Genomic DNA, 15,453 nt, shown 5'->3' on the forward strand with positions numbered 1-15,453 from the left:
AAGATCCAAACTCGCCACAGTTACTTGGATGGAACTGGAGGTTGTCTTACTAAGTAAAAATTAGCAAGAGGAAGAAGAAAAAATACAAGATGGTCTCACTCATTTGTGGCATGAAGAGAAAGAAATCAAGGGAATACATAGCACACAAAAAAACAAGTGCTGGACTCTGTATTATGGAACTGAAATTACAAAATAAATTGGGAGAAGGGATTGGTGGAGAAATTTTGAGGGGGGTGGGAAGTGACAAGGACACTGGTGGAGAATTTTGGACACTGTTATAGTGTTAAACTGAATTAAATGTTTGCATTCATATCATAAATTTATGGAGCCAGAGTGATACTATAGGAGTAAGGCACTTGCCTTTCATGGAGTTGACCTGGCTTTAATCCCTAGAACCATATATGGTTCCCTGAGCCTGCCAGGAATTATCCCTTAGCACAGAGCTAGAAGTAAGCCCTGAGCACTGCTGGGTGTGCCCCAAAACAAACAAGAATCCCCCCAAGCCCCACAAATATTAAAACTACAGTAACAGTGTTAATAATAATGATAATGACAATAATAAAATAGACAAGAACTTTATATCCCGTAGATGAGGGTGTAGCCATATCCCAATTGCAACATGACTTGCAACACCAACTCTAGATGCCCCGAGTGAGTGATCCATATGAGCAGCACAAAACTAGTCCACATCATTCCAAGGGGAGTGGCTTCTGCCAAAAGTTCAGTTCTGCTACTAGATTTTCCCTGTTTCTGCCCATATTTTATTCAGAAAGGGTTCAGGATCAAACAATCACAGAGGTAAAAATTCATTTTCTTTTAATGATCTATGCAACTTAATGTCTATGTAATTCTTTTTCCTCAAAGCAAAAATAATTCAGTAATGAAGTATTAAGATTCTACAGTTTTTCCATAACTTAGAAAAAATCATATATACACAATGTTGGGGACTACTCACCAGAAAAACTTCTCATTACAAAAGTAAGAGAAAGAATACTTTCTGAGTTAAGACTCAAGTTCTCTTATGCTCATCATTTCACCTGTTGACCACAGCCAGCACTTCCAAAATGCCTTTCAGTGATTTGAAAACATTTATTGATAACATTGCATTTTAAATCACAGTTGAAACAGACATTGCAATGTAATTATCTATTTTAGTATTCCCAAATACCGAGACCTCATTTAATTTTATGATTTCCTCATTGAGATTTTTTTGCCTTTTTTAAGCTTTAAAAATAAGTTTTTATAAGTCTGCACACAAAAGATGAATAAAGCACACAACATAGACCACTGAAAAATATTTATAGGTTATACACATGGTTGTATATCAAATACTTTATAACCACCAACATTGTTGCAGGATCCTAGAGATTCTCTATTAATTTACCCCTTTTGCAATCTAGGCTCATCCAAATTATGTGTTGGTTAACAAGAGCTATAATACAGCAATGAAGCATGTAGGTTGACTCCTGGAACACAGTATGTGTTTAATAGGTCCTTGCCTCTTGCTAATTGTGATTTGGTGCTTCATTCAGCAAAGGTCCTCCGACTTTGTGCCATGTGCTAGCTCTGTATCAGGCTTTGGAAAGATGCTTGGTTGATGCATGCTGTCTCATCCGGGACAGAGGAGGAGAGAGACATATAAATAGGGGAGATTGAAAACAAATCACTGGCTGTGCTACTGGCATGCTCTGCCCAGTGGTTCTGCAGCAGAGGAAGGAGTGATTCAGCCAAGGAAGGAGTCTGCCAGTCGGCGTAGTGGGAGGAGGGCTGGCTGTTTCACCGCAGGGAACACAGGGAGCGGAGGAGCACGGAGGCTGGGGGAGCAGACTTGTCTCCCAGCACTGCGGGGAGGGTAGCATGAGAGGCGGAGATGCAGGGAAGAACCTGGACTTTTTTCTTTGGGAAGGAGAGAAATAAATAGAATCATACAAGCACATCCACTTTAAGGGGTTGATTCCCCTCACAGCTGGTGGAAATTTATTTATTTTTTGATTGCATATAGAAATAAATCCCTTATCCTCACATGTGACAATTACTCATTCTATATAGAAAACATTCTGGGCTCATACACACATATATCATATATATGATAAAATGTTATCATTTTAGCATTCTATTTAGAAAATATTCTGGGCTCATATGTATACATATATATCATATATATGATAAAATGTTATCATTTTAGCACCACACAAAACCCTACGTATGTTCTGTTGTAATGGAAAAGCAAGGGAATTTAAATCTCATGAGTCTAAGCTATGAAGCAAAAGTATTTGTAGTAAAATCCTAAATTTGTACTTGCAGACACTAAATTTGTGCTTGCAGACAAAAAATTTAACTCTCCTCTGCTTCAGTTTTCTTATCTTTATAACAGAGCCAAGATACCAAGGGTGTGGAAAGGGCTGAACAAGAGTCCATGTGTATTTTATTTATTGTTTACTCACTTTTTAGGTCCCTAAGTGTCAAGCACAATGTTTGCCGTTCACATCAATTGAATCAAACTTTTTACCATGAAATATGTATGACTATTCCCATGCTGTACGCATGCACGGTTGCTCAGTGGTCCAAGGCCACACAATTGCTATCATTTTTCCAACATCCGCACCCCATATTCAGGGGCAGGACCTGATTGGTCCCGCTAAACCTGGAAACCACATCCCAATCTCCGGAGTGGCTTCTGAGTGGCTCCGCCCTCTGGGACACAGATGCTGATTGGCTGCAGGGCAGGCTCTGCGCATGCTCAGAGGGTTCTTTACTCGGTACTCTCAAGGCCCCAGTGATTTCCTGTCTCTGGTGCAACCTTAGCACGTAGCCCAGCCCTGGGTGTTAGAGGCGTTCTCCAACATGGACAGAGAGCTTCACTGTCCCAGATCTTAATAAGTGGGAGGGAGGTGGGCATAGTCACATAAAAACACAGCACTCAGCCAACTTCCCACCAGCTGGCTGGACCCTTCTCTCCGGAGTCACATGACTGTACGACTTCTCTCAAACCTTCTTGGACTTACCTCAGCTGGACCCAGTGCAAAGGCTTTCTGTAAAGCATTTCTATGTAAAGTTCTCCGTCGAGTGAGGGGAATCATGGGAGTTTTAATAACAGCCGCAATGAGCTTTTCTTAATTAATAATCAAGCCTGAAAGAGAACTGGTGCCCAGAGTGTGATAAGAGGCTTGGTGCCTTGCTCTGTCTTCAGACTGGTGCAGTACAGCATTAAAAAAAATATTCTTATTCTGCTTTACCATTTGATAAGCTATCTCTTGCTCTCTCTCTCTCACTCTCTTACAAAGCTCTTTTCCCTTCTATCTCTGTCTCACATGGAATTTTCCCCTCTGTTGTTTTTATTATCTCAGCAGTGCATATTTATTATGGAAGAATTAGGCTAACAGATAAACAATGACTCAAACCCCCATCGCCCGGGCACTGTGCTGCTGCCTGGACCTGCTGCTACCGCAGTGTCTGGACTCCCGGCAGATGGTGAAGAAGTTGAGCAGAAGACCCAGGGCGGGCACTGTAAGAAATCAGGGGTGTGTCCCCCACCCCCATTTTGGACTCAGATTGGAAGCCCACCGGGGGTTCTGCAGCCAATCAGCATCTGCTCCCGAGAGGGCGGAGCCACTCTGGAAGAGGAAAACCAGGATCGCGCAGAGCCTCTTGGATGCAGATGGAGCGTGTAGCGGGGTTGAGTCCTGGAGGTCGATTCTCATTAGCTGGAGACTTCCTGACTTAGCTTCCCTACTTCCAACATATTAAAACGCCCCACATTCCACGTTGCGATGGGGTTTATATGTCGCAAATGATACAATTTTCAGCTATGAACGTTTACGTTATACCAGTTGATATCAATGCATTTTCATTTTGTAGAAACCCTAAAAACTAAACAAAAAGCCCTTCCTGTGGCCTTCTTCGGCTGTCACCTTTCAGAGCTAGAAACGTTGCGTTTGAGATCTGAAAGATTTCCCTAGGACCTTGAAAAGGTTGGAGGACCCGGGCACAGTTCCAACAGAGCCTGACAGAGCAGTGCGAGTGGATGAAGAGAACAGCCGGGCTGTCTATCTGCTGGGCCGGAGGCCAGGCATGGACAGTCCACTCCGCTCTCCTCATGCGTGGCAAATGGGCACTCAGAGACTGTGGGTGGATTGAGACATAGTCCGGAGTCCCACTGGCGGTGGCCTTCAGGCAAATCAAGTGGAGATTTAGGTCCAAAATTATGGGTATGAGGCTGGTCATTGTACAGAGAAACCTTGTGCAGTTTTGTAATTCTGTTTTTCTGGGTATAGGGTAGTAGATAGCCTGGACTGAAGAAAAAGTAACAATAGAGGGGGGCCGGAGCGATAGCACAGCGGGTAGGGCATTTGCCTTGCACGCGGCCGACCCGGGTTCGATCCCCGGCATCCCATATGGTCCCCCAAGCACCGCCAGGAGTAATTCCTGAGTGCAAAGCCAGGAGTAACCCCTGAGCATCGCTGGGTGTGACCCAAAAGCAAAAAAGAAAAAAAGAAAAAGTAACAATAGCAACAACAACAAAATACAAAAGTATTATGTGCCAGGCACTGTGCTAGTATCATGTGCACGGTTGACTGCAATGAAATCATAAGCAACCTTGTACAGCCAGTAGCACTTTTAGTTTATGATATAGACAAGGAGGGTTTGGCTGATCCGCAGGACCTCCTCTAGAGATGGGTGAGTGCCAGCTTGAGGGCAGAGGGAGTGAAATAGCAAGAGATGGTGGCAAGGTTCTGATTTCTCTGTCTAGATGTTGCTCCCTACCCCCTCGAGAGCTCTTATTTATATCTAGCATAATGTGTGAATGGACTGGAGTGATAGCAGAGTGGGTAGGGCATTTGCCTTGCATGTGGATGACCCGGGTTTGATTCTTCCACCCCTCTCAGAGTGCCCAGCAGGCTACCAAGAGTATCACGGCCGCACGGCAGAGCCTGGCAAGCTCCCCGCGGCATATTCCTTATGCCAAAAACAGTAACAAGTCTCACAATGGAGACGTTACTGGTTCCCGCTCGAGCAAATCGACTAACAACGGGATGATAGGGATAGTGACAGTGACAATGTGTGAACACAGAGGGTTCTTTTGTTTTTGTTTACACAAACACCCCAACTAGCCCGCGGCCCTTTCTTATATCTCTTTCATTTGCTAAGAATCCTTCAGGTCACTGGACCCCTGGCTTCTGGGGGACTCTGCCTCCTTATGGTCTCCTTTCTGTTATGCAATTGTCCTTGTCCGCATCTGGCTCCCTGCCTCTGACCTGGCTACCCTCCGTTGCTGGGAACAGATCATCTTCCTGGGCTTTGTGAAGGACATGAATAAAACAGCTCCTGTGACAGTGGCTGCACAAAGGGTGATGCGGAAATTGCTCTGATTCTGAGGGCAGAATGTCTCTCTTCAGCGGGACGCTCATTCCTGACCACCCCACACCTGAGGGTAGAGGCTAAGGTTCCTGTGCTCCCTATTTATGAGATTCATTTCAGCCGCAGACCATCCTTCCCTCTCCTCAGCGTGCAGGTCACATTTACCTGCTGTTGGGTTTAGCTCAAGCCCAGTCATGGCAACGAAACTGAGAGGAAAAATCAGTGTCTGGAATCAGACAGACAAGGGCTCACAGCCCCAAGCTGCCCGCTCCTTGAAGTCTGATTTTAATCAGAACCTGAGATTAGCATGAGAGTTGGGGGTGAATGAAATGATGCCACAGGAACCTGAAAACGGTTGAAATTGCTTGGGAATTCAGACACTCTGGGAGGAAGGATGAGGCTAAGAAAGAAGAACAATGGCTTTATTCTCTTCCCAGGGATGAGGGGGTGGTGGGGGGCGGGGGAGCAAGAACTTGCCTAAGTTCAAATCCCAAACAGACAGTGCAAGGCTCGGGGACAGATGAGGTCTAGAAGGTCTGGATCGCAGGACACAGAGAAGAGGTTAAGGAAGTGAACTCAGCCTGGAAAACTCAGGCTGAAGCATCAGTAATAGTAGTAGTAGTTGTTGCAATTCAGAGCCATGTGAAGACTTAGCATATGGGAGCGGAGGAGATAGCTCAAAGGACGGGAGTGCCTGGGAACCCCGAGTTGCATCCTTGGCACGACACGATCCCTTGTGCCACCCCAAGCCTCAAGTCAGCCAGGTGCACACCAAAAACAAAAAACAAACCTTAGCATATTATCATAAGAGAACTGAGGGAGTTTAAGCAAGGGAATGATATGACTTTCTTTTCTGTTTTATAACTTTACTTTGCTGAGGTAGAAAACAGACGGCAGAGGGTCCAGGCTGCAGCCAGGCAGCACAGCCAAGAGTCTGTGAACGAGACTAGGAGACACGGTGCCCGCTGTGACCAAGGCGAGCCGGAGAAAGTGGACGGCTGCACCTTGCTCCTTCTGTCTGGCTCCCGCATGTCTTTCAGTTCTCCCCCGACCCCATCATGTATGAAGAAGAATGAGGGAGTTAAATGAGACCCCACACCCAGAGCCCCTCATTCTGCACCTGTCAGTCTGGGTGTTTGGGGGCTACAGCATTGTAGCACAGTTGTCCTGTTGTTCATCGATTTGCTCAAGCGGGCACCAGTAATGTCTCCATTGTGAAACTTGTTACTGCTTTTGGCATATCCAATACGCCACGGGTAGCTTGCCAGGCTCTGCCGTGTGGGCTGGATACTCCAGTAGCTTGCTGGGCTCTCCAAGAGGGACACAGGAATCGAACCCCGGTCAGCCACGTACAAGGCAAACACCAAACGCTCTACCCGCTGTGCTATCACTCCAGTCCCCGGGGCTGCAGCTGCCTGAAACAGTACTGTACCCATGCGCAGGGAGTGTTCTTGGGGCGAGCACAAAGCCAGTAGCACAAGAAAAAGCTCTTTTCAAATCTGAAATCTGGGTTAAGAGGTACCGAGGGTCTAGTGAGGAAGAAAGTAGAGTGTGAGGAGAGTTGTGGGCAGGCAAAGTGCCTGCTGGGTGGTCCGCTGAGAGGGAGGACCCTGGAAGACACACGGAGACCTCCGGAAGGTGTCAGGCAGGGCAGGTGGGCTGAGTCTCCTGAAGGTGGTTGGGGACCAAACCCAGGAAATGCTCATGTCGCTGGGAAGGCTATTTGCAGTTTGGTGCAAGACCCTCCCTGAAGTTTTCCTTGCTTCTATCCTCCCAGACAGTAAAATACAGCAACTTTGTGTTGTTTTCTCTCTTTCTCTCTCTCTCTACCTTCCTTCTTTCTTTTAGTTCTTTCTCTCTTCCTTCTTCTTCTTCTTTCTTTTTCTTTATTCCTCTTCTCTTCCTCCTTCCCTCCCTCCCTCCCTCCCTCCCTCCCTCCCTCCCTCCCTCCCTCCCTCCCTTCCTTCCTTCCTTCCTTCCTTCCTTCCTTCCTTCCTTCCTTCCTTCCTTCCTTCCTTCCTTCCTTCCTTCCTGTCTTCCTTCCTTCTTTTTTTTTAATTTATTTTATTGAGTCACCAAGTGGAAAGTTACAAAGTTCTCAGGCTTATATCTCAGTTATACAATGCTCAAAAACCCATCCCTTCGCCAGTGCCCATATTCCACCACCAATAAAAAAACAAACAAACAAAACAAAAACAAACAAACAAAAAAAACAGTATACATCCCACCCCTCACCCCCCACCCCGTGCATGAGTGATAATTTCACTTCCTTTTCTCTTTACCTTGATTACATTCCAGATTTCAACACACAACTCACTATTGTTGTTAGAGTTTCAAAACAGACTCACTATTTTTGTTGGAATTTATCCCCTAAGAATACAGCTCTATTAACAAGGAAATATTTGATAATAAGTTTTCCACTGATGAGAATGAAGAGATAAAATGTCGCGCGGCTGCTGTAGCGGCCAAGCAGTTTACAATTTCTGTATTATAGTAATTAAGTCCGCGGAGATTTAAGTTGGAAAATGAGTCATTTCCCTTCCTGGAACAGCATGTAGCAAAAGCTTAGTTCACAGTCTCCATACATGGGTGCAAGCACTTGCTGGAACCCCAAATCCTAAAGCTGTCTCTGGTTCCCGCTCGTTCCACATCCACAGGCTGTGCAGAGGCAAGGGCACCCAGGCCGAAACTCGGCCGGAGCCGAGCACCTGCCCTTCCTTCTTCTTTCTTTCCTTCTTCCTTTGTTCCTTTACTTCTGGCCCACACTTGGCAGTATTGGGGGCTCTCACAGTGATGCTTGGGGGGATCATGCAGTGCCAGGGATCAAACCTGGGGCTCCCGCATACCAGGCATATGCTCTGGTCTGCTGAGCTGTTTCTCCAACCCATGAAATTGTAGCATCGAGTCAAAGGGTTAAAGCTAAAATGTGCTGGAGGAAACAGAGACAAAAATCCAAGAACGGTAAAAAGATGCTGAGATTCTTGTTCAATCAAGTGATTTCAAGACTCACTGCTGAGACAAGTGGCATGTGAAGATTAATTTTAAAATAACAAGGTATCTCTAGATGTGGCCCAATCTCCCCCTCTAAAGCTCCAACACAAAACCAACCAGTCAAAATGACAAAACTGCATAGTATTCCATTGTGTAGATGTACCAAAGTTTCTTTAACCAGTCATCTGTTTGGGGGCACTCCGTTTTTTTCCGGATTTTGGCTATTGTAAACAGTGCTTCAATAAACACACAAACATAGATGTCATTTCTACTATACCTTTTGCCTCTCCAGGATATATTCCCAGGAGTGGTATTGATGGGTCAAATGGGAGCTCAATTTCTAGTTTTTTGAGAATTGTCCGTATTGTTTTCCAAAAGGGCTGAACCAGTCGGGAAGTCATGAAATTTGCATATAAGTGGAGCAACATGGAAAGTATCATGTTAAGTGAAATGAGTCAGAAAGAGAGAGACAGACATAGAAAGATTGCACTCATATGTGGAATATAAAGTAACAGAATGGGAGACTAACACCCAAGATTAATAGAGATAAGGACCAGGAGGTCTGCCCCACTGCTTGGAAACTACCCTCAGTTTCCATGCTGGGGGAAAAGGCAGCTGAGATAGAGAAAGGAACACCAAGTAGAGGATGTTGGGAGGACCCACTCGGGTTGAAAGATGCGTGCTGAAAGTAGACTATAGACCGAACATGATGGCCGCTCAATACCTCCATTGCAAACTACAACATGCAAAAGGAGAGAGAACAAAAAGTAATGCCCTGCACAGAGGCAGGGTGGGGTGTGGGGGGTGGCGTGGGTGTGGTGGGAGGGATACTGGGAACATTGGTGGAGAGAATGGGCACTGGTGGAGAGATGAGTAAACGATCACTGTATGACTGAAATGCAAACACGAAAGTTTATAAGTTTGTAACTGTACCTCACGGTGATTGACTAATAAATAATTTTTAAAAATGACAATACTGGGTGCTAAATCTATAGATGTTTTGGTGGCAGCTCATGCGCATGTCTTGCAATTGTGAGCCTGAGAGTTGGAGCTCACTGCCGCCCACATGCACCACCTGTGAACTGGTCAGTTGTGCTCTTAGGTGCCATCAGTGTCTTCCAGTCTCATGGCAGCCAGGTGTGTGTGAGTACCACAATCACAAAGAGACTGATCCCCTGTGAGCATGACTCAAAAAATGACACATGAGCACCATGGCCAGGATTGTAACCCCCCCCCCCCCACGCGGTGTTCAAGTATCACAAGGAAGAGGTATAAGACAACACATGAAACAGTGAAATTGAAATGAAGTGTAACCTCTGCAAGTGCACAACGGAGTGTGTGAGCACCACCGCCGAAGGGCAGAGCACCACAAACCAGCATCACCACAACATCAGTGGAGGGAAGGGAAGCGGGAAGGGGAGAATCATACTTTAGTTGTTCATGCTGACTGTAGAGGAATTCGTTATAAAATACCCTATCTCACAGCGTGGTAGGCACTTGCCATGAAGTTTATACATCCCTATGATATATGCAGGTAATTTTATCTTGCTGTTTTACAACTGACGAAACTCGGAGAGAGAGAGAGAGAGAGACAGAGAGAGAGAGACAGAGACAGAGACAGAGACAGAGACAGAGAGACAGACAGAAAGACAGAAAGACAGACAGACAGAGACAGAGAGACTGAGACAGAGACAGAGACAAAGACAGAGACAGACAGAGACAGAGACAGACACACAGAGAGAGAGAGAGAGACAGACACTGAAGTCCTGATACTCAAGCTACTGTATCTGGATACAGGGTTTTTATGAAGGTCAAGATGGGTAAATGTAGTTCATCTTGTGGTATTGGCATCCTTATAAGAAAAGAGGGGCCAGAGAGATAGTACAGGGAGCAAGGCACTTGCTTTGCATGCAGCTGACCCAGATTAGATTCTGAATCACATATGGTCCCTCAAAACCTACCCCCTACCACCCCCCATCCCCCGCATCCTGCCAGAGTAATCCCTGAGCACAGAGCCAGGAGTAAGCCTTGAGCATTATTGGATGTGGCTCAAATATATATATACATACAGGTATACAGAAATACAAATTAATTAATTAATTAATTGGCTCAAAGAAGAAGAGTTGAGACACCAGGGCCGTGAGTACGCCAGATGGAAAACTTATGTGTAGAGACAACCAGCAGCCCTGGGCTCATCCAAATGCCTTCTGAGGACACCCCCTTCTTTTGGACTTCCAGCTGCTAGAATTGTGAGAAAATTAATTTCTGTTGTGGAAGAAACCCAACCCATGTGTGGTGTTCTGTTATGGCAGCTGCAGCAAACAAATATAAGTGACGCCCCAAGAACTAATCCGGTTTTCATGCTTCTAGGTAGAGGTGGGAAACTGCACTTCCTGCAGGTGTCCTTTCCGAGGGCGCATCTAAGATCATCCAGCCCCAGCGGGAGTAGAGAACATCAGCCTGTGGCAGGGACCCTGGGTGCTAAAGAGAGGAGAGCGGCATCAGGCTCAGATTCTTTTCTGAAGGCACACCTGCATCCACTGTCTTTTCTCTGGGTGACTGGCAGAAAGAGGAAGCAACTAGCTCTCCAGTGGCCATCTCACACAGAGACATGAGGAGTGATGAATACAAATTTCCCTTCTAAGAACCTGCAAGGCCCTGCAAGCTTTGCCTCTTGACATTTGCTCTAATTTTATCTCCTCCCACTCCCCTTCCTGTCCACTATTTTTCAGGAGCAGGGATTTCCTTATTTCTGAGTTCTCCCAAAGCCCATTTGCCTGCTCCAGAGACTTACACCTCCAATTATGGCTGCTAGAAGTCTCTCTTTGCTCTTTTTTTCATCTCTCTCTCACCCTCATTTTTCAGGCCCATTCCTGTGTTGCCTTCTTACCCTTACCATCTTAAAGTGACTCCCTGAAGTTATTTCATCTGTCGGTCCATCCATTCATCTGTCCGTCCGTCCATCCATCCGTCTGTCCGTCTGTCCATCCATCCATCCATCTTATCCATCCATATTTACATCACTATTTTCCAAAAGTCATTGGGAATATGTAGTTACAAGTCACAGGTTATTGGACCCATGACATAGACAAGTGCACAGGAGAGAGAAATGATTTTGAGTTGCTAAAAGATAATCTGATGTAAAGTCTTATATTAAAGGTCACTGGGCAGATGACACTTTGAGCACCTTTGGTCAAAGACATTGTAAATAATTCTCTCAGGATATATCATCACATTGTTTTTCAAAAATGAATGAGTTCATAAGGCACTTAATTTGTTTGCACAGCTTTAGGAATGTTGGAAATATTAAGTGAGACTGGGACCGAGGGGGCACAGGAAATTGCTACCATTTCAAATAGAGAAGGAAAATGAAAGTCTTGACATAGAGCTGGTAAGCTTAATTGAAAATTTGGTGAATTCCAGACAAGAATACCAAGTAGATGGGGTATGAGAACTCGGAAAACAAAACAGGTTATACAGAGACATCAGATGTTTACTCGAACCCATCATTACAAATTCACCACATCTATTTGTTCATAAACGTGTGGATGAAGCAACTGCTAGAGACATAGGGTAGGTTGTAGGTTTTAGTGTGAAATTTATCAAGATCTGATTGTGTATCTGGGAGAAAATGGCAAGATCTTAATGGCACTGCTGCTGAATGGAACCAAAACTGAATGGCTGTGTTCTGATAATGCTAACAGATCAATGTCAATCTAGAAAAATATCTCTGGAAAAGAGTTCTGGGTTTGGTCTTTTCCATTTCAACAATTTTATCAAAGTTTCACATGAAAGCATTGATGATCCTTTAATCAAATCTTAGGGTGCAGCTTGGCTGAGAAGAGGAACAAATGGATCTTATAATAGAATCAGGATTCACAAAACTATCAATTGCCTGGCATGAAGGGAGGAACAGAGCAAGTTGAATTGTGCTAGAAATAAATCTAAAACATTGCCTCTAGACCTTCAAACACCACAGTGAAAAGAGAGGATTCACTTAATAGTAAATTATTCAAAAAATATAATTCACTAAAGTCTTGCCTTTATCGTAGTGAACCTTAGTCAGTTGGAATATATTGAACAGTTAGAACAAAAAAAAGATACTTTGGGCTGCACTGTTGAATTGCTTTCAACAGAATAATGTCTAGTACATACTTATGCTCATCTAATATAACTTAAAATAATGCATGAATTAATGTTTTTGTGGGAAATATGCTATTATCTATTTATGCATTCCTAGGAGTATGCCTGGCTTTGATGGGCATGCAATACGTGAGATTCATATTAAATGAAGTTTCATCTCATTATATAGACAAAATAGATTGAGGGTACTTAGAACAGCGTCTTGGAATCATACAAAGACAATCTTGCCGACAGAGCAGTTCATCAGTGGAAGGGTTTTTTTGAAATGGAGAATCTCTTTTTACTTGGAACACTGAAACAAAAGCTAGAGAAAACTCAATATTGTGCCGAGGATAGACTCATTACTCTGTTTTGGGTTGAATGGCATTAAAACTCAGGTTTTACTTTACAATTCTCCTCTGGGGGCCAGAGCAATAGTACAGCAGGAAGGGTGTTTGCCTTGCATGCAGCCAGCCCAGTTTCAATCCCTGACACCCTATATGGTCCTTTGAACACTGTCAGAAGTGGCCCCTGAACACAGAGCCAGTAGTAAACCCTGAGCACTGCCAGTTGTGGATCCCAAATCAAAAATAAAGTAAAATAAAATTCTCCTATTGATGAGCATTCACACCTTGTATTAAAGTTATCATTATTTTTTATTATGCATCATTTTGATTTGTGTGAAGATGATTACTTAACTCAGTTACAGCCTTCCTGAGAATCTAAGCAAAGAGCCAGGAGGGACACAGGAAGACTTATCAATTTGAAATTTGTTTCTTTTTGGACAGTCCATTCATCTTTTCTGGAACTTAATTTCCTTATGCTGAAAATAAAAGCAAAAAAACCTACCCTATATTATTGCTGTGAGAATAAGCTATAGTGTGTGGGTAAAATACCTACAACCAAATAAGAGACAGAAGGATGCATACTGAATAGCACTTATATTTATTCTGTTCTTATAAGCGGTTGTCCCTTTGGTGCCTGGAATTGCAGAATGCACAGTTCTGTCTCTAAAGGTTGCTGTTAGGTTAAGACCATACTGTAGTCCAACCTAAGAAATCAATGGCCATTGATTCCTTTTTCACAGGAATGATGATTTTGCTCTCTGATCTGTTCTTATGTAGCTCTTTCTGCACACATGGTCTTTCTCTGGTGCTTCAGTGATTTTCATTTGAGGTGATGAAGCTGCTTGCTTTCAGATCAGTGAAATCTGAGCACCCCCTAGAGACAACAGAGGGATTTGTCCTATTTGAGAAAAAGATGGATTTTTCTCATTGTTTCGTTGCTGGAGCAAGTAAAATATGCCAAGAACAAGCTATGTGTGGAGAAAGGGAATGAGTAAGGAGAATCCAGTCTATTTGTGTTTCAAAAAACGCATTCCCTCCTACATCTGAGCTCAAGTAATTAGTTTCAATGGAACCATAATTGAATCTCTGGTAGATTAAGAACAGGCCAATGACCAGGGTTAAGCTACCCAAATATGATATATGATGACATTTCTGACCATTCAGGTAGTGTGCACTATTCAAATGCCCAGAGGAAGAACTCATTCTCACCCAACAAACTTTTGGAAGCAAATTTAATTTTAAAGCTTCAAATATTTCATCGCCAGTGAGTTCTCATTTCCAGACCTCTTGAAGTTTCTCATCATTTCTGTCTCTAAATAAACTTAAAGAGCAACAACTTACCTATAATGACTAGGGGAATAAAAGGGAAGAGAGTGAACAGGATAAGAGAAGAGAGGAGAGTGGGAAAGGGGGGGGTTTATAAAATGAGGAAGATATTATAATAACACTTTGGGATTGTTATACTGTACATAATAAGCAAGAGTTATTGACTGATAAAAATTACCAGAAAACACATACCTCTTTAGGAAGTAAAATAAATTTTCTAACATTATATATTGAAACAAGGCAGAGTCTCCTGCCTCTGTGCCTGGCTGTCTTCATCGAAGGGGGGCGGGTTGAGCTTCCCTCCCTGCCCCGAGCAGTGATACAGTCATAAAAGAGAAAACAGATTCTGGGCTCACCATTGGTAAAACCCATCATCAAGATTCTAACATGTGTCTTTTCATATCAATGGATAATTTTTCTAGCCACTTCAATTTAATGCATTTACAATCTACTTTATTAGACATTTCAGTTGACAATCATAGTGCATCACTCAATTCATGCTCTCAAAGAACATAAAATTGATTTGAAGTACCTCTATATTTTGAGAAAGAGTGATTAGTTTGAATAATCTGAAAAGATAACTTCTTCTAGGAAGAATTCATGGAGAGTGAGAAATAATACAAATTAAAGAATGTTATTCATCCACAAGAAAGAAATTTTACCATTTATAGAATCACAGGACATTGAACTTTAGGGCATTACACTAAATACATAAACCAGACAAAGATAAATACTGTACAATATCACTTAACTGTAGAATCATAAGAAGATTCACTCTTAGAAGCAGAGAGTATAAAGGAGTATAAAAGCAGTTACCAGAGAGTGGGAATAAGATCAAAGGAGAGAGGTTGGTCAAAAGACACAAAGTTGCAGTTTGAAATGAATTACTTCTAGAAATCTGATGCATCACATCTGCGTATAGTCAACAATATTGTGTAAGTAGTCAAAGTTGTTAAGAAATGAGATCATCAGTGTTCTCACTACACATAAAAAAATTGTGATGTGCTCGCTTCGGCAGCACATATACTAAAATTGGAACTATACAGAGAAGATTAGCATGGCCCCTGCGCAAGGATGACACACAAATTCGTGAAGCGTTCCATATTTTTATTCACTAATTAAATATAAATAAATTTAAAAAAATTGTGATGTGGTGGAGGTATTAACTAATGCTATAGTGGCAATTGCACTGTAATATATTAATTTAGTGAATCAACATTCTGTGTACCTTGAAGTGTTATATGTCAATTGCATATTAATAGAAAGCAATGAGAGTATGAGAAGTAGACTAGTTTGTTTGAAACTGACC

General features: G+C 43.2%; 1 non-coding gene across 1 annotated transcript; it reads left to right on the plus strand.

The window, feature by feature from the left end:
* The first annotated feature begins 15,146 nt into the window (after window positions 1–15,146).
* Window positions 15,147–15,253, plus strand: LOC129399277 (U6 spliceosomal RNA). Its single transcript, XR_008627028.1, has one exon. It is a non-coding gene; the product is annotated as a U6 spliceosomal RNA (small nuclear RNA).
* Window positions 15,254–15,453: the final 200 nt, after the last annotated feature.

The sequence above is a fragment of the Sorex araneus genome, chromosome 10 (genome assembly GCF_027595985.1).
Source record: "Sorex araneus isolate mSorAra2 chromosome 10, mSorAra2.pri, whole genome shotgun sequence".
Lineage (NCBI taxonomy): Eukaryota > Metazoa > Chordata > Mammalia > Eulipotyphla > Soricidae > Sorex > Sorex araneus.